Here is a 21,082-nt window from a genome sequence, read left to right on the forward strand (position 1 = left end):
AACATAGTACAGTTGTGTACACTTACCATAAATGTAGATGTTTGAGTGTATTCACGGTTGCACTCCTGGTTACCCTCCCTCCAGCCCCCTTACTTCTTTTGGCTATACCTCTACCCTCCTTTACTATGTTCAAAAGCTTTTTAGTGTATTTGCTTTTTTGGTAGAGGTATAACCTTGTATATTTACAGATTTAATTGCTTCCCATTGGGGGGGCACCTGACATCTGGGGCAAGAAAAACTGATGTAATGGCATTGGCTGCATGTTTTATTCCCCTGATGACCTGACGTCATGGAAGAAGGGACAGCAACTGACACAATACCCAATACTTTGTTAATCAGGCTGACTGAGGGCTACTGCAAGCAGATAACCCAAATGTGATGACTGCAACAATGAATACACTCTAACATCTACATTTATGGTAAGTGTACACAACTGTACTTTTCTTAGCCAGTAAATGCTGTGGACAGCAAAGTCAAAGTAAGAGCATGTTTTTTAAAGATGTAAAGGATAGCAACTACATGCAAGAATTTTGTCTCCCTTAGTAAAAGAATGGAAACCCTTAATGCGTATTATTGTAAGGAACAAATTTTGGGAAGCATAGCTAGGTTTAAAACAGGCCCCCCTGGATTTGTTAGCCTAGTAAGTACCTATGAACCTATGTTGTAAACATGCCACTTTGTGAAGGGGTGACACAGTGGCATAGTCATAGAAATTGTTGCCTCACAGCAAGAGGTACTCTGACTCAGTTCTCGGATGGTGTGCCATTTGTGAGAGGTCTTCATGCTCTCCCTGTGTTTGCATGGGTTTCCTCACACCTCCTAAAGGCATGCCTAGGTTAAGTGGTCACTCTAAGTTGGCCGTAAGCTTACATTTGGTGTGAGTATGTAATATGGAAGAAAGACCTGTCAATCTACTTCTGTTTCCTACTTGTCTAGTATACTCTGTGAATAATGATTGTTAATGAGGTCACTATGGGAATTGGATATGGCTTGACAGCAGTAGATTATGGATCTCTTTGCCAAGAGTAAAACTGATTTTTTTCCAGGTTCTACTTTATTGAGTGATAGTCTATAAAAATGTATGTGGTGGCCTAATTTGGCAAACGAGAGCTGGGTTATTCATTGTAGCAACCATATAAGGAAAGGTTGTTGTCAGATTTAAGACATTTCATTGAAAACCTTTAATGATGTTCATTGTGTTTCACTGTTGCAGTCATTACTCTTGGGTTATCCTGCTGGCAGGCTACCCGCAGTCAGCCAGAATTCCAAAGTCTAGGACATCAGTGCACCAGGGATATAAAAGATGCAGCCAACGCCATTTTCTTCAGTCTTTCTTGCTGCGCAGTGCCTGAAGCAAAAGCAGCTCGCAAGTGCCGGTCGGCCGACTCCTGAGATTTTCAAAGCTGAATTTCAGAACCGAAGTCTTCATTAAAGCTAAGTACCCCATTGGGGAAACTTTTTTTCTTGCTCCAGACCGATGTCAGAAAAAGTTAACAATTGTATTTCTTGTGGGAAGCAAATACCTCATAAGGATTTTCACTCTTACTGTATTCCTTGCCTAGGCCCTGATCACAATGTTTTTGTGCTAGATTCAACCAACGCACTATCAAGCGTCAGTTCAATTTTGCATTTCATTATTTTGGCTGATGATTTAATTATATAATGCTGGTGGAACAGCCGACAACTGGAGTTTTCAAAAAACGCAAGGACAAGGATAGGCATCCAAGGTCCAAAACCGATGACGAAGCCTCTTCTAGGCCGTTCGCCAGTTCTCAGTGAGGTGCTTTTGCAGCCCCTGGCGCCCGCTACCTCAGAGCCACAGGCCGCTACTGACTCCCATGTGGAGCCGACTGTGCCTCTGGAAACTCAAAGTATTAGACACTCTGAAATCAATCCCTCAGATGGGCAGGCATCAGCTTCTGAGGGTGTCTTCAGACCTACACAACTATATATTAAGCCATCCTCAACTTCAAAGACAAAGACTAAAGCAGCTCTAAAGACAAAGAAACAAGTACAGCATTCTCTTATTCAGACTTCCATGCCTAAAAAACAGATGCTTAAAATGGCCGAATACCTAATTACTTTGATCAGGGGCTCCCATCCCCCTCCTGATAAGAGGCCTAGGCAAGAGACAGAGTATGATTCTTCTGATCAGGTATCTATTTCCTCTGATTCCTCTTCAGAACAGGATTACTTCTTGCTTCCCTATGAGGATTCTGATGCTCAAGAATCCATTCCTTCAGCCTCTTCTCCTAAGGACTATTCTTTTGGGGAAACATTGCATACTATGAGGGAGCATTTCCACTGGGAGAGTCAAGAATATTCCGAGTCCAAGAAAAGGCTCCGAGACTTCTTGCTCCTTCCTCAGCACAGACCCCTAGCCATTCCACCTGTTCTAGACATTGTAGAATGATGTATTTTCAGAGTCCGGACTGTCACCTGACTCTTTACCCCCTGCACCTGCTAAGCCAGACAGATACTACAGGGTTCCGGATTCTCATAAATTCCTATATAAAAACCCCACTGCTGACCCAGAAACTATATCTCAGCGTCCCAAGGGGGTTAAGGCTTCCACTGCAAAAAACCCTGTCCCCTCTGATGGGGATTCTAGGGCTCTAGACAGATGGGGGAAAAAGTATACACTTCTGCCACCCTGGCCGTAAGGGCTTTAAATTGTCAATTTCATATGCTTAAATATCAGCAATATTTAATGTCATTACTTAAACAGAAAATGTTGACAAATACTGAATGTTCAGAGAACAAGGAATTACAGGATTTATTTCATGCAACTGAACAAGTGGGGAAGCATACTTTGCAATGTGGTTATGATTCACTGGAGGCCTCTTGCAGGGCTGCTGTTACAGGTTCTGTTATTAGAAGGCATGCTTGGTTAAAGGAACAAAATCTGCCTGATCATGTTAAAGCGAAATTATTAGATGCACCATTACAGCATGATACTTTAGTTTGGTACTAAAGCAGAAGAGGTGTTGAAAAAAATGGAGGATAAAGCAAAATCCATGCAGACAGTCAAGGATTTCTTACAGGTACAGCCACCCAGGTTTAGCAGGAACTGGCCTTCTAAAAATTGGTCCTTTCCAGCCTCAGACAGACCACAAAGAGGCAGATACAGGCATCTCAGAAGCAGATCTCAGCCCCAAAGCTCATACAGGCCTAAACAATGGGGTGCTCCTACCTCCAAAAGTGGAGAAGACAAATCACAGCCTTACAGGAAACGGTCCCAATGACTTTCCTCTACCAGTTCCAAGCAGTTTTCTTTTGACAGCCCCCTTAGGGGGAAAACTAGCACTTTTTTTCATCAAATTGGCAAATGGTTACCCAAGACCAATGGGTTCTGAACATAGTGTCCCAAGGCTACAGGTTCCATTTTCACACTCTACCAAGGTCAAAGGGCATGTCAGACCTGCCACACAATCAATGGGCAGAGGCACAAAAATAAATTACAGCCCTCATGGACATGAGGGCCATTCAGCAAGTACCACAACAAGAACAAGGGCAAGGATTTTACTCCAGACTTTTCCTAGTACCCAGGAAGGACAAAACCTGGAGACCGATTCTGGACCGGTCTACACTAAATACATTTCTGGAAGTTCCAAAATTCAAGATGTTGACTCTTCAGCAGCTACTACCTATGCTGGGCCAGAGAGCTTGGCTTGTAACTCTGGACCTAAAAGATGCATACCTGCATGTCCCAATCAGACAATCTTGCAGAAGATACCTCAGATTCATAGCTGGCTCAATGCATTACCAATTCTCTGCACTGCCCTTTGGCTTATCTACTGCGCCCAGGATCTTTACAAAATGCCTGGCCCCAGTAATTGTGTTTTGCAGACAAAAAGGAATTCAAATATATCCCTACTTGGACGACTGCCTAATTCAAGCAGAGAACAAAGACACTCTACTAAAGCATCTGGCATTTGTTAAAAGATTACTAATTGGCCTAGGGCACACAGTAAACGAAAAGAAATCAAAACTAGTGCCCTCTCAAGAGATAATATTCCTGGGTGCAAGCTTAAATACAACTGCCCAGATGGCTTATCTCATGCCAGACAAGCAAAAACAACTGACTACTTACTTCAAGAAATTGGCAACAAAAACCCACTTATCTGCAAGGAAAATCCTGCAGGCCTTGGGTTTCATGGCATCCTGCATTCTACTAATACCATATGCCAGACTGCATATGAGGAAGCTACAATGGTATCTGAAAAGTGTTTGGACTCAGCATTGCCACAACCTGGAGACAGTAATTTCACTCATTCCCTGCCTACAACAGGAATTTTGATGGTGGGCAGAAGTCTGTCACCACAACAAGGGTCTGCCATTCAGTTTAGACAGACACTGACAACGGATGCATCAGATTATGCCTGGGGAGCCCATATGGCAGGAAATTGTATCCAGGGCACATGGCCTGCAAACCAGATGCATCTTCACATCAATCAAAGAGATGCTAGCTGTTCAAAATTCCCTGGCAGCTTTCAAGGACCTAGTTCATCCAGGACAATTACTGATAAAGACAGACAACACTATGGTCATGAGTTACATAAACATGCAGGGAGGTACTCATTCCTATCCCCTCTGCAGACAAGCAATGACCTTATGGGACACAGCATTGGCCTTTCAAGTTCACCTGCAAGCACAATTCCTGCCAGGAAAAACAAATACTCTGGCAGACGAACTAAGCAGAAACCTCATGGATCCCCACGAATGGAAACTGGATCTGCAAATCTTCAGGATGATGATAAGGAAATGGGGATGCCCAGACATAGATCTATTTGCCACCCCTCGCAACTGTCAACTGCAGAGATTTTGCACAAGGATTTACCACAAGCAAGCATGGAAAGTGGACGCCCTATCCATTCAGCTGGAAAAATCTAACAGTATACGCTTTTCCCCCACTACCTCTCCTTCCCCGAGTACTCCTAAAGGTCAGACAAGAGAAGCCAAAAATGATTCTGATTGCACCAGACTGGCCACGCTAACACTGGTACCCAATCCTAAAGAGCTTGTCTCAAGGTCCAGCATGGATACTGCCTCAAATTTCTCATTTGCTGACCCAACAAAACAATCAGATCCTGCACAGCCAACTCAGGACCTTAAATCTGGCAGCATGGCGAATAATGTAGCCATTCAGAACACTCCTCTTTCAAAAGCTGTTATGGATGTTATCTTGAAGGCCAGGAGGCCCAGTACCAGAAAATCTTATGCAGAAAAATGGAAGAGATTCTGTGCTTGGAACCAGGAAAAAGGTTTTGACACATCTGTACCAAACATTCCTCAGATTTTACAATACCTAACTGAGATGCTGAACAAAGGCCTTTCTTTCTCATCAATTAAGATTCATGCCTCTGCCATTTCTGCACATTACAATACGGAACCACCTATCTTTTATCATCCTTTAATAAGGCAGTACCTCAGAGGGGCCAAAAACATTAGGCCTCCAAGGAGAGCACCAATTCCAGCCTGGGACCTCAATTTTGTTTTGGAAAAACTCACACTGCCTCCTTTTGAGCCAGCATTAACAGTGGATATTAAATTCTTATCCTGGAAAACAGCTCTGCTCCTAGCCATAACCTCTGCAAGGCAAGTCTTGGAGTTACAAGCACTCATGGCTGTGGAACCTTTCATTATTTTTCATCCAGGCAGGGTTTCTCTGAGGACAAACCCCACATTTATGCCTAAGGTGGTGCCCAGTGTGGCCCTCAATCAAACCATTCACTTGCCTACCTTTTACCCAAATCCACAGAACAAGGGTGAGAAAATTCTACATTCCTTGGACATACACAGACAGCTACGCTTCTACTTGGACAGAAGTAAAGCTTTCAGAAAGACTGAGCAACTTTTAGTGTCATATGCTGAAGGATCACAAGGAAAGGCTATCTCAAAACAGACTATTTCTAAATGGATAGGCCATTGCATCCGTTTCTGCTATTCTCAACATGGCAAATCAGTGCTTAAGGGCATTAGGCCTCATTCCACCAGAGCAGCAGCCACTTCAGCAGCCTTTCTCAGGGGAGTACCAACCAAAGAAATCTTAGAGGCTGCAACTTGGAGTTCAGTGCACACCTTTACAAAGCACTACCACTTTCCTCTCTACTCTAAGTCCAGAGCAGGCTTCGCCACTGCAGTTCTGCAGGGCCTCATAGCCTCTCCTAACCCTATTTAGCCCAGCCACCTTTTCTCAGCTTTGGGATTCTACCCAAGAGTAATGACTGCAACAGTGAAACACGATGAACATAGTACAGTTGTGTACCTACCATAAATGTAGATGTTTGGGTGTATTCACTGTTGCAGTCCAGGTTACCCACCCACCATCCCCCTTCTCTTTGCTGGGACTAATCTGCACTTCTCTATCCTATACAACCTTTTTTTTGTATTTGCTTGTAGATGAAGGAAATGTTATTTTTGTGTATGCATTTTTTATTGATATATTTTTCAGCCTACCTATTTGGGGCACCTGACATCCGGGGCAAGAAAAACTGAAGAAATTGGTGTCTGCTGCATCTTTTATACCCCTGGCGCACTGACGTCAGGGAAGAGGTGACGGCAACCGACGCCGGACCTAGACTTTGGAATTCTGGCCAACTGCGGGTAGCCTGCCAGCAGGATAACCCAAGAGTAATGACTGCAACAGTGAATACACTCTAACATGTACATTTATGGTAGGTACACAACTGTACTTTCTACTGGACTGTAGTGATTAGCCTTTAACCCCATTTTAACTTTAGTCCTAAGATTTGGTAATGACTAGAAGGGTGAGATTTCACATACAAGTGATGGTGGTAATGAGATTCCTTTTCAGGGCAGCTGGACTCGCTATCTGTGTTGGAATGAGTAGCACAGTCTGTTTGGACCTCATACTATAGCCACTGCTCCTTTGTTTGAGAGGGGTCAGTTGAAACATTTTGTGTGCTTTGTGGTGATACTCTATGGGTGCCTCTCACTGGAGAGGACACAAGGCCCTACTGGGAGAAGGCCCTAGGGTAGACCAAGGGCATGTTGCATGCATACATACAAATATTTCAAGCACGAGAATTAATGCCCTTCTAGGCTGCAAATACACTAAGACACTTGTCCCCATAATAAGTGTTCAGGCTGTTCTTAAATATCTAAATTAGTACTTGCTTTAATGTAATTTGGTAGTCTGTCCCATGCATCAGCTGCTCCCTAAGAGAACCAATTAGTACACTTCTCATTCCTGTAGAACCTTCTGCATAAGTTGTCGGATGATTCTCTACTACTTTTTGATAACCCTAAACACTCCTAGAGGTAGTTCCCTAAATGCTCTGTGTACCTGAATACAATCTCCTTTTAAATATCTATATGAGACACTGTACAAATTCAAATACTTCAGTCTATCATAACTTATTTTCACATCCATGGATTCCCTTGGTATATTTCTGCTGTACGCTTTCCAGTTTACTCATGTTTGTTTTATTATAATGTTTCCATGTTGTTGTTCCATACACAAGTTTGGGTGTAATATCACAAACATTGACTTCATCATTTCTGATTTCTAGATTTTACAAATAATTTTATACAACCTGTAGTTTTATACATATCATTAACCATTTGGTTGATATGATAGGAAACGCTGAAAACTGGATCTACCCATATATCCAGGTCCTTAAGTGAATCTAGTTTCAATCACAGTGTGCTGTATTATTCACCTTTCAGTTTGTCTCCCAAATGTCATATGCTTATTTTTTGAAGTGTTTAGTAATGCTTTATTCTCCTGTGCCCAAATGGTCAATTTAGTAAAGTTTTTTTTTTTTTGCCAGCATGCCTTATCTGTAACGCATGTAATCAGTTTACCCAATTTTAGGTCATCTGCACATAGACTGTAGAATACCTCAGATGAAAAAAGTTAGAGCTGACATTTAAAATCCAAACAAGTAAGGGCCTAGGACAGAACCACCTGGGACAATTTGACTGCAACCAACAATTTCACCTGTCCAATTGTATGATACTTCCTTTGCCCTATTTGTAAGCCATGCAGCTATCCATCTTATCAAAAGTACTTCAATACCTAGTTGTACTAATTTATTTATCAGTGATTTGTGTATGACCCTATCAAATGATGAAGTTAAATCTATATAAATTACATCACAGCACAAATTTTCATTCATAGCTGTTATTATATTGTTATAGAGCATAATGTTACAGGTGGTAATAGATATATTTTCAACATATGCATGCTGATATATGGTTTCAAGTCCCAACCTAGCCAATTCTGACAAAAACTTATTCAATATTACATTCTCCAATATTTTTCCACAACATGAAAGTAGACTTAAGGGTCTACATGACACTGGGTGTGTCCTATTCACCTTTTCATTAAAGACAGGTTTAATAAATGCATGTCTCTAGTCTTGAAGAATCTCCCCATATTTATATGACCTAGTAAATAATAGATATGATGATACTGTAGGTTCCTGCTGAAGTGTTCTCCGCTCATTATTACTAATTCTGTCTCCTCCCTGTACTTTGTTTGGATCCAGTTTGTGCAGGTCTTTTTCAATATAATCTAATTTAATTCCATTGTCTGAGTTTACCTGGATGTCACTAGGACAATTTATCACCCCTTTGTGGAGCCAAACTGTTGTGCATAAGATTTTGTAAATCTGTTGTGGATGAGAATAAATTTTAGAATCTACACACAGTTTATCAGTTTGTATGTCTTTACTCCTTCCGTATCTTATGCATCTATAAAACGGTTTCCTAATATGCATAATATCTTCATTTATTTCCATTTTCAAAGTTGTAGTTCAAGCTGTCTTCCATTTCTTATGTATTTTTTTTTGTCTCTTGCCTTAATCCAGCATCTTGTTCTTATGCAAATATATCCCCCTGCCATTGTATACCTAGATCCTGATGTTAAACATTTTTTTGCACTCTCTTTCAAAACGTTCCACATTCCATCTGCATTTTCCCACGAAACACATCATTCCAGTTTTACATAGTGACTGTTTTGCTTCCATATAATCTGCAATTAGTCTTCTGCGTGTTGGCTTAGATTTCAGTTTAGCAGAACTATCTGGCAACAAATTAACCTTTATAACCCCATGATCACTGCACATCAACGGTGGTAAAACCTGACGAGGTAACAGTAATTTCTTTAGGAACGCAAACAATGTCTAGTATGTTCCATTCCCTGGTAAGTTTTTTTTACAGTCTGAAGCAACTGTTGTTCCTGAACATACATTGTGAATATTTCCTTACTAATGTTGAATCAGTATTATTCCAGACTGTTTCTGGTAAATTTAAGTCCCCAGCTATTATTATTTTTCCCTCCTGTATTTCATGCAAGAAATGTATGAATTCCTCAAGGTCATCAGCACTTGATTTTGGGAGGTCTATACACTCCAACATTTTTTATATGTTCCAAGGTTGTCTTTATTGTCACAGTTACACAATCCATAGTATTGGTATTATGTAATAATCACAGGTCTCATAACTATCTTTAATCCCTATCATAACACCTCCACCTGACTTTGTTAGAATGACTGTTACAATAAAAACATTTATACCCTGACATAACTGGTTTCCAGTCATTGTTCTTTAACCGTGTTTCACAAACAATAGCATCTTCAATCCTGTGGGAATGAGGCAAATGTTCCAATAAAATAAATTATTATTAATGCTCCTAGTATTAACAACCATCAGAGATTCATGAAATGTTGCTATCTGTGAACTGTTACATTTTCAACCTGACAAAAATCCTGCCTAGTAGTTGTCAAAGATTGTAAAATGTCTGCTGCAAAAATTCTCTTCCCTGATCTTGACAGATGTACACCACCCTGTCTGAACACGTGTGCCCAAAACTAGGCTTGGGTGCTCAACACATTTTTATTTTTTAAAACGGACATTTTTTCCCTGCAGGAATTTACCCGCAAAATCTTTTAATTTACAGTAACCTGACTGTTTGAGAGATTTATATATATGGACGTATGTATAAAAATGTGTCTGTCTATAGATTTATTTGTGTGTGTGTGTGTGTGTGTGTGTGTGTGTGTGTGTGTGTGTGTGTGTGTGTGTGTGTGTGTGTGTGTGTGCGTGCGTGTGTGTGTGTGTGTGTATATGTATGTATGTGTATATATATATATATATCTAGATATAGATATAGATATAGATATGTGTATGTATGTATTTGTGTGTGTATATATATATATATATATATATATGTGTGTGTGTGTATATATATAGATATATATATATATATATATATATATATATATATATATATAGATATATATTTTTTTTCCCCTTGTCTTACTGTGGAACTTTTCTCCTCAGGCCTCCACTAAAAAAGGGCTTCTGCTCAGTTGGACTTTCCTGGTCAACAAATGTCAAATAAGTAAATAAATACAATTTGTCTGTGTGTGTGTGTGTGTGTGTGTGTGTGTGTGTGTGTGTGTGTGTGTGTGTGTGTGTATAATAACTGCGTCTTGGTTTATCTGGGGATCCCAGAGGATAAGATGAAAATTGTTACTGGAGATACAGATATATGGTCTACTTTGCTGAGCTTGCTACCCCAACAATCCTCACCAGATGATGGATTGACTGTATCTTTTAGAAAGTCTAGATCTGTCTTAAAACTTGGACTATTACTGAGTGTTTGATGGTAAATGGACTTCCATGAATGCATCCTGTTTAGAGCTTTACTGAGTGTTTGATGGTAAATGGACATCCATGAATGCATCCTGTTTAGAGCATGTTGTATTCATACTGACTTTACCTTAAATTTTGAATGCTGTAGGTCATCAGGCCATGCGGTAATAGTCCCAACACATAATTCTAACCCATATACCAAAGGTTTTGAAAATGACCTTTTGCAGTACTTCAGTGGAGTTTTAGCAGCATGGTAGCACTTCTGCTTGGAGGAAAATGTTTTTTGTTCCAACAAAACTACAGATGTATCCCTTTACTTTTTTTTTTGCAGGGAGGCAACCTTGCCCACCCCTCCATTTAAATGTAATTATCCTGGGTCACACTGTCTTGTAGATAGGGGCCCCCATTTGTTTAAAGTCCAAGGACTTGCTCAGGTATACTTATGGATCTGTCCTTGAGGCAGTATCGCTTCAGAGTTGGAATAATTATGTGGGGGATGTGGGGCCATAACTGCCAAATAGAAGAAGGGGGTTGGCAGTATCGCTTCAGAGTTGGAATAATTATGTGGGGGATGTGGGGCCATAACTGCCAAATAGAAGAAGGGGGTTGGGGAAGTTACCATTTTACAACAATTCTTGTTTTAGTTTCTTAGTAGAAATGTCATGCTGTAAGAGTTCAGAAAGTCTTTAATGTTATTCTAACTTTGATAAGATTTCACAGCTGAGTTTCTTTAAGTTCTGTCAATTTTCAGGCTTTTTACACTTGAGTAAATTTCTTTCAAGGTTATATTGTAGAAAAATGTATTTTAACTAAAACTGAATAGAAATACATTTTTCTGCCATGTTCTGTGCCATAATGTAGGGTTTATGAGACCTTTAGTCGGCCTTTAGCCAGTTCCATGACATACAGGGATGGAGCCCTAACTGCAATCCAGGTGACCTAGGTTCAGCTAGTGTACCTGGCACTTAAGGTGGTGGTTGGGGGGATAGAAAATGTAGTGGTATTTTAGAAGCTCTCTTATCCTATGAGGAGTAGTCTTAGGCATATACTGATATGGGGGATGTGCATTCTAAGAGTACAAGTATTGGAGCACATAGCAGATGTTCTCTGCCTTAATGGCGTTATGTCACTGCAAGTTAGGCATGGGGTTGGGAATGGGTAGTGCATAAAAAAATCTCATTCTTATTGCTGTGAGAATGATGCTGCATCGGAATGCCTCAGTCTCTGCTTGGGCAATGGGAAAAAGTATCGAATCAGGTCCAAGGGGGTCAGGAGTGACTCATGACGTTCAAAATCAAGGATGATGGTACTTCTTTCTGATCCTTAATTTGAACCAACCATTCTTGTTCCTTCTAAAATTATCTCTTAGAAAAAGTTTTTGTGTGTGTTTTTGTTAAGGTTTTATTTTTCCTGACAGATGCTGCTCCTGTTTTTGAACTAAGTGTAATGTTTACCCTCACTGTGATCACACGGCAACCTTTACAGTCAATGTTTTGCCAGAAAGCAATGCTGAATCTAGGACAGCTTTGAAATGTGGCTCTGTACATTTAATTATGTTGTCTATGATCTATGCAGCAAAGCTAGCAACCCTGTGAGGCATGCATGCCAATGAAGTCCTCATTCTTGCTAGAGCTGTTGTGATACAAATTTACTCTGCAGTTTTCATTAATGATTACAGGACCTCTTTTAAAATACTTTACACTGTAATGTCATGGAGTATTTCTTTCTTTCTACTTACTTATTTTGCTGAACAGCACTAAAAATACCTTTACATAGTTCAGTTTTAAATGCTGTCTTTATTTGTATTTATGCTGTTTATCAAACAGCACTTTAGATTTTTTTAATTCCCACTTTTAAATCATAATTGGTACCAGCTACCACTAATCACATGCTAACTTACAACTTAATAAAGCAGTGTTTTATAATCTTTTTCCTAACTTATATTTACATTGACATCCACATCCCACTCCCACCCCCCAGTAAGGAAACCTCCGTAAAAAACTTCTCCAAAGCCAACTTCATGCTACTCAAGTCAGAAGTGACAAACTTCATGACACCCATGCAGACATTTCTCCAAAGCCAACTTCATGCTACTCATCAGAAGTGACAAACTTCATGACACCCATGCAGACAGGAGCTGAAAGTTTGACTGCTGAATCCTACACTAAGGCGCACTGTATGAGTGCATCAATCGTGCTATCCCAAATAGAACCAAGATGCTCTCCTCCAAAAAAATGAAGCCAATCTGGTGGTCCCTTGCCATAAACAAACTATACAACAGAAGAAAGAAACTGTTGCAGAAAAGAGGAAAATCCCAGGATGCAAAAAACTCCCTTACCAGCCTCAGTAAGAAGCTGAGATCCCTGATAAAATCCTCCAAAGTTAGTTACAAAAATAAAATTGCCAAAGATTCCACAGACAACCACAAGGCAGTCTATAGTTATGTCAAGAATATGCTCTGCGCTACGACAGAATGGCATTAAATATACTGATTCCAAGGATATTGCCTATATCCTGGCAGATCGATTTAGTGTCAACCTCACCCCCTAAAGGGCCCATCTCAATACCAAAAGATTGCCAAATTCTGGTAATCACGGCCACACAGGTAGAAACTGCACTCTCCAAAGCTAAGAATACAGTATTCAAAGAATACAGCATCCATGGGACCAGATGACATCCCAGGCTGTGTACTACATGAACTACAAAATGATCTGGCACCTCACCTAAGTGCCATGTTTAATCACAGCCTCACCTCAGGCTTTGTGCCCACTGAGTAGCACACAGCTACAGTTATCCCACTCCACAAGGGGGATCCACCTTGGATCCCGGGAACTACCATCCCATTAGTCTGATGAGCCTGATCTGCAAGGGCATGGAAAGCATTATCATGGAACTTATAAACAAAGACATTGGCAACCTTCAAACACTAGACCCCACCCAGTTTGGGTTCGTGAAGGGCCGATCTTCTCTCCTGAACCTGATTGACTTCTTTGAATCAGTCTCCAGAGCTGTGGACGAGGGTAAGGTGGTCCACACAGCCTGTCTGGACCTTGCTAAGGCCTTCAACATCATCCTCCACTCTGGACTCATAGATTACTAAGCTGGGCATAAATCCCTATGTCACTCGATGGATTGCCAACTGGCTTACTGACAGAACCCAGACTGCAAAAGTAGCCGACTCCAAATCCAGCTGCAGATAAGTGGAGTACCTCAGGGTTCAGTCCTGGGATCGCTCTTGTTTGGCATCTACTTCTCTGAAGTACAGGCCAACACTAAGGGGCTCTGGCTAACAAAGTTCGCAGTTTGCAAACTGGGAGCCATTATTGAATCTCCAAATGATGTAGATATTCTACAAAAGGGCCTTACAGAAACAGATGCTTGGTGCCAGAGCCATGGTCTCAAGCTTAATGCCAAGAAATGTATAGTTGTCCCCTTTGGGGAAAACATGTACAAATGAATTACCACATATGTGGCAGTACACTAAACACTGAAAGTGTGATGAGAGACTTGGGGGACACAGGTGGACAGTGGTCTCACCTTCAATAACCACATCACCACAACAGTCAGGAAATCCTACTATGTGGCACACCTCATCACTAAGGGCTTTTCATACAGAAAAAAGGAGGTCATTGTCCCACTGTACTCCTCCCTCATTAGACCCATTAGAGAGTACAATGCCCTGTTTGGTATGTACCTCACAAGACATCTGCAACAGCTGGAAAGGCCACAGAAATACCTCACTAAAAGAATCACAGGCCTAAAGCAGATGGCCTATGCTGACCATCTAAAAAAAACTCCAGCTAAACTCTGTGGCATATCGTCTACTCAAAGGCGATCTCTGCTTAACATACAAGGCCATGTCAAACCCTGAGCTGTTGGACATGCTCCACTTAAAGAAATCCCAATCCCTCACAGCCACATGCTCCAGGGATCTAAACCTTGTCATCACAATGAACAAAACATGCTGGAGGCATAGGTTCCTGACCCAGAGACTCCCCATACTCTGGAGTAGACTACCCATACATGTCAAGCAGAGCACCTCTTTGGCCCTCTTCAAAAGGAACCTTGATGATTAGATGTGAGATAGGAAATTCACCCCGGGGATCACATCAGACGTCCTGCTAGACAGGGGTCTAAGGAAGCAAATATTGTGGGAAGAAATATCCAGGGAATTGTTATGGCTAGGCATAGCCTAGTACCAACCTATGAACCCTGCCCTGACAAAATCTTATTACTTAATTGCAGTTTATTATTACTTTTTGTGCATTGTGATTCTGCTATTGTGTCATTGTATACTTTACAAACATGAAATACTCATCATTTCCCTTCAATGCCATCTAGTAGAAATTTTGTTTGTGTTGTCTTTAATTCCTTCTATTTCCATTTCAACTTTTGTTGAGATTGTAAGTCTCATATTATACTTATGACTGTTGGACTAAGTCATTATTGCTGCGAGACTTGACAAATTTTTAGCAAATGAACTGTAAATTATACATTATGTGTAAACTTAAGATTGCAGCAGTTTAATGGAAATTACATTTTTCTAGTCAGAGTTGTAACTTCTGTACCATTTTATTACTTTTGTTCCCTTTACTATTTGCACTGCTGTAGGGAAAATTAATTCTACATTGTCAGAGCACTAAGGCCGTCAACAGAAATGGCCTTCAAGATGCTAATTTTGACATACAAACTGTCTTTCAGCTTTTCCTGGTTAGGGGTCACCACAGCGAAGCTCCGGTCCGCTAATGATTGGTAGTGAATTTTTACGGTGTTGAGTTGCCAGTCCGGCACCCAACCTTCAAGGAAGGCACATCCACACATGCACGCACCTACCTGCATGTCTTTAAAGTCACTCAACCATGGGGAGGACATGCAGACTCTGCACAGAAGGCACTCCAGCCGAAAATCAAACTGGAGAACCTCTTGTGATGAGGCGACAACGCTAACTGCTGCACCACCACGGCCTATAGGATGCAAATTTTGACATACTCTTTTTAACAACTATAAATAAAAAAAAAAAAATGTAATTTAAAGCATTTTGGGCAGCAGTTGGTTGAGATTATCCCCTTCTACCCTTGTGGAAACAAGAAGCTATCTTCGAAAAATTCACACTAGAGTCACAAGAAATACTGTTTGGAGATTTTTTAATAGAGAAGACTGGCTGTTAATTCAAAAACTCCATCAAGGGAGTTACTGCAATTTATCTGGTGGAGGATACCTCTGGATACAGAGGATGTACAAAGCTGTATTATCCTGCGTGTAATGACTCAGGAAATAATCTTGAGTCTTAAAAGCTAAACATAGCAAGGCCACAGTGCATCTTTTAACCAGAAACGTAGTTTTAAATTGAATACTAGCTTTTGTTTTCTGAATATTATTTGTTTGACAGTCTTTTATTCATTGTGCAAGTTCCATATTGTTTGTATGTATATTTGAAAATAAAATGCTTATTTCAAATGTAATGATTTTTAATATCCATCTTTGAATGTTTGTTTGTTAGACTTATTAGCTTAGAGGTTTATGCATTTTATTTAGTAGCCTAGCAAGTGAGGGGCAAGAGGGGCAACTACCCCAGGAGCAAAATGTTGGGGAGTGTGATCAGCTGATCCCAGTCATTCTTTCATGCAATGATGGCTTTTAAAAGCCAATATTGCATTTGCAGTCAAACCTGAGTGCTGCAGCACTCTGTGTGGTCTAAACTGCAGCAACTGCTTGCTGCATTGTAGCAATCCGTTTACTGCAGTTTAAAAGTAAAAAAAAAAAAAAAAAAAAAATCTTTTTTGAAAATTAAAGCTGAGTGTTGTAGCACTCTGTGTAGGCAGGGGATAAACTGTAGTATCCGTTTGTTACATTTGTAACAAGCAGTTTGCTACAGTTTTAAAAAATATATATATATTTTTAACTAAAACCTGAGCACTGTAGCTCTCCTTGCATGTAGGGTCTAAACTGTAATGGCTGTTTACTACATTTGTAGCAAGTAGTTTTCTTCAGTTTAAAAAGAAAAAAAAAATAACTAAAACATGAGTGCTATAGCATTTCATGCAGGCTGGGGGGGGTATAAACTTTAGCAACTGTTTTTTACATTTGCAGCACTCTGTTTTCTGCATTCTAAAAGTAGACTATTTTAAATGAAATATATTGAAGGGAGGGCTGAGGTAGTACACAGAAGTGGAACCTGAATGGCTGAGCCAGGAGTGAGGGCATGTCATGCATCTGGCCTCCCTCCTGGTTGGTGTGCCAATAGAAGAAACATTTTCTTTTTTGGCTCTGCAATCGATGAACCAGTTATGCTTCTGATTTTATTGGTGCCTGCAACTATGTGGCACCCATCCTGTGAAGGGTGACTGCTTCAAACTAATTGCTATCATTCAGAAGTTTAGAAATTGTCTGTCTTGTGGGTAAACAGTATAGTGTGTTCTGGTTTTCTTAGTTTAGACTAAGTGGTGGCATGTACTGTAAACCTGGGGTGGGAGGGCATTCCTGCTGGAAAGTTCTTTTTTTATCCCATTGTGGAAGATAGTGTGAACATCATTTAGTTCAAATTTTAATTATTCTTGGTAAGATTGGACTAGAAGACACTAGGCTCATTCTAAGTTGAGTGAAAGTCCCAGGAGTCGGTGATTATAACCCTGATCTGTAGCTACAGATTGTGAAGGTTATTTTGGTGTGGTAGGTGATGACCATTACCCAAGACAGCAGTACACATTTTACTGTACACATTTAAGGGCATTTGCTCTTTATATATATATATATATATATATATATATATATATATATATATATATATATATATATAAATAATGAAACCAGTGTTGGGATTCATACTCCACAATGATACTTACATTATGTCACTCAAATATTAACAGCAACAGTGTGGTTACTAAACCGAAATTCACTGTCCATTATAGTGCCTGTCAAAAATTATAGGCATGTTAGTTAAGACAAACAAAACAAAGTGATGACAATCAACACATTAATGTATTCTTTTCCTTTTCTCAAATTACATACGTTTCTTAAAAGCTTTATCTGTGATCTGTGCTGCATTATAAAGAACATCTAAATATAATCCAAAAAGAAAAAAGTAAGATTATATTAGACTTACAGTAATTTTGCATTTTGTAAATTATAAAAAATGCAAACCCAGCCACTGGGGATGCACAAGCCACTGCATTTCTTTGTGCCGGTCCCAAGCCCGGATAAATGGGGGGGGGTTGCATCAGGAAGGTCATCCGGCATAAAACTTAGCCAAATTATTCATGCGGACACCAGTAAATATTTACATACCAGATCGGTCAAGGCCCGGGTTAACAACGACCGACATCAGTACTGTTAGCCAACAGGGTGCTGGCGGAAATTGGGCTACTGTTGGCCAAAGGAGGAGAGGAGGTGGAAGGCATGGCTGAAGGCAGGAAGAGAGGAGAAAGGTTAGGACTGTGGTAGTGAGGGTCAGAACTTTGAATGTTGGCAGTATGACTGGTATAGGGAGAGAGCTAGCCAATATGATGGACAGAAGGAAGGTTGGTATATTGTGTGTGCAAGAGACCAGATGGAAGGGGAGTAAAGCTAGGTGTATTGGAGGTGGGTTCAAATTGTTTTATCATGGTGTGGATGGGAGGAGAAATGGCGTAGGAGTTATCCTGAATGAACAGTATGCTAAGAGTGTTTTGGAGTTGAAAAGAGTGTCGGATAGAGTGATGTTTATGAAGCAGGAAATCGATGATGTAATGATGAATGTTGTTAGTGCATATGCTCCACAAGTTGGGTGTGTGATGGACGAGAAAGAAACATTTTGGAATGAGTTGGATGAAGTGGGGATGACTGTACCCAAGAGTGAGAGAGTGGTGATTGGAGCAGATTTCAATGGGCATGTTGGTGAAGGGAACAGAGGGGATGAGGAAGTGATGGGTAGGTATGGTGTTAAATAAAGGAATGCAAAAGGTCAGATGGTAGTGAATTTTGCGAAAAGGATGGACATGGCTGTGGTGAATACGTATTTTAACAAGTGGGAGGAGCATAGGGTGACCTACAAGAGTGGAGGAAGATGCACACAGGTGGATTATATCTTATGTAGGAGGGCCAGTTTGAAGGAGATTGGAGACTGTAAAGTGGTGACCGGGGAAAGTGTAGTTAGGCAGCATAGGATGGTGGTTTGTAAGATGACGTTGGTGATCAAGAAGAGGAGGAGGAGTGTGAGGGTAGCACCAAGGATCAAATGGTGGAAACTGAAAAAGGGTAATTGTGAGGTGGAGTTCAGGGAAGAGGTAAGGCAGGCACTGGTTGGCAGTGAAGAGTTACCAAATAGCTGGGTAACTACAGCAGAGCTAGTAAGAGAGATGGCTAGAAAGGTGCTTGGTATGACATCTGGGCAGAGGAAGGCTGACAAGGAGACATTGTGGTGGAATGAGGAAGTACAGGAGAGTATACAGAGAAAGAGGTTGGCAAAGAAGTGGCATTGTCAGAGAGATGAAAAAAATAGACAGGAGTATAAGGAGATGAGGTGCATGGCAAAGAGAGAGGTGGCAAAGGCTAAGGATAAGGCATATGAAGAGTTGTATGAAAGGTTGGACACTAAGGAGGGAGAAAAGGACCTGTACCGATTGGCTAGACAGAGCGACCGAGCTAGGAAAGATGTGCAGCAGGTAAAGGTGATAAAGGATAATGAGAGAAACATGCTTACAAGTGAGGAGAGTGTGTTGAGCAGATGGAAAGAGTACATTGAGGGGTTGATGAATGAAGAGAATGAGAGGGAGAGAAGGTTGGATGATGTGGGGATAGTGAATCATGAAGCGCAATGGATTAGCAAGGAGGAAGTAAGGATAGCTATGAAGAGGATGAAGAATGGAAAGGCTGTTGGTCCAGATGATATACCTGTGTAAGCATGGATGTGTTTAGGTGAAATGGCAGTGGAATTTTTAACCAGATTCTTTAATGAAATTTTGGAAAGTGAGAGGATGCCTGAGGAATGGAGAAAGTGTTTCGGTACCGATTTTTAAGAATAAGGGTGATGTGCAGAGCTGTAGTAACTACAGAGGGATTAAATTGATCAGTCACAGCTTGAAGTTATGGGAAAGAGTAGTGGAAGCTAGGTTAAGAAGGGACGTGATGATTAGTGATCAGCAGTATGGTTTCATGCCAGGAAAGAGCACTACAGATGCGATGTTTGCTCGGAGAGTGTTGATGGAGAAGTTCAGAGAAGGTCAGAAGGAGTTGCGTTGTGCTTTTGTAGACTTAGAGAAAGCATATGACAGGGTGCCTAGAGAGGAGTTGTAGTATTGTATGAGGAAGTCGGGAGTGTCAGAGAAGTATGTAAGAGTGGTACAGGATATGTACAAGGGTAGTGTGACAGCAGTGAGGTCTGCGGTGGGAGTGATGAGTGCATTTAAGGTGGAGGTGGGACTACATCAGGGATCAGCTCTGACCCCTTTCTTATTTGCAATGGTGATGGACAGGTTGACAAACGAGATCAGACAGGAGTCCCCGTGGACTATGATGTTTGCAGATGACATTGTGATCTGTAGTGAGAGTAGGGAACAGGTGGAGGAGACCCTGGAGAGATAGAGATGTGCTCTAGAGAGAAGAGGAATGAAGGTCAGCAGGACTAAGACAGAATATATGTGTGTGAATGAGAGGGAGGATAGAGGAATGGTGAGGATGCAAGGAGTAGAGGTGACAAAGGTGGTATGAGTTTAAATACTTGGGATCAATAGTTCAGAGTAATGGTTAGTGTGGAAGAGAGGTGAAGAAGAGAGTACAGGCAGGATGGAGTGGGTGGAGAAGAGTTTCAGGAGTGATTTGTGACAGACGAGTACCAGTAAGAGTGAAAGGGAAGATCTACAAGAGGGTAGTGAGACCAGCTATGTTATATGGGTTTGAGACAGTGGCACTGACAAAAAGGCAGGAGTTAGAGCTGGATGTGGCAGAGTTAAATATGTTCAGATTTACACTGGGTGTGATGAGGGTGGACAGGATTAGGAATATGTATATTAGAGGGTCAGCCCAGGTTGGAACGTTTGGAGACGAAGCCAGAGAGGCAAGATTACGTTGGTTTGGACATGTGCTGTGGAGGGATGTTGACTATATTGGGAAAAAGATGCTAAGGATGAAGCTACCAGGTAACAGGAAAAGTGGAAGGCCTAAGATAAGGTTTATGGATGTGGTGGTTGGTGTGACAGAGCAAGATGCAGATGACAGGAAGAAATGGAAACAGATGATCCACTGTGGTGACCCCTAACGAGAACAGCCGAAAGATGATGATGCTAAAAAATGCAGCAAAGATGGTAAATGCCTCACTCTTCAAAATTAACACACTGAAAAAGTCCAAAAGAGTGAGGCAAAGTAAATAGGCAGTTGATGTCTTGTACACGAAGTCAAAGTAAACTCATAAATAAAAGCAGAAATCCAGTATTTATTAAATGTTAGCACTTTCACAGTGCAGGTACTGCTTCTTCCAGACGTT

The sequence above is a fragment of the Protopterus annectens genome, chromosome 9.part0, assembly GCF_019279795.1.
Source record: "Protopterus annectens isolate FY-2018-M chromosome 9.part0, PAN1.0, whole genome shotgun sequence".
In the NCBI taxonomy this organism is placed as follows: domain Eukaryota; kingdom Metazoa; phylum Chordata; order Ceratodontiformes; family Protopteridae; genus Protopterus; species Protopterus annectens.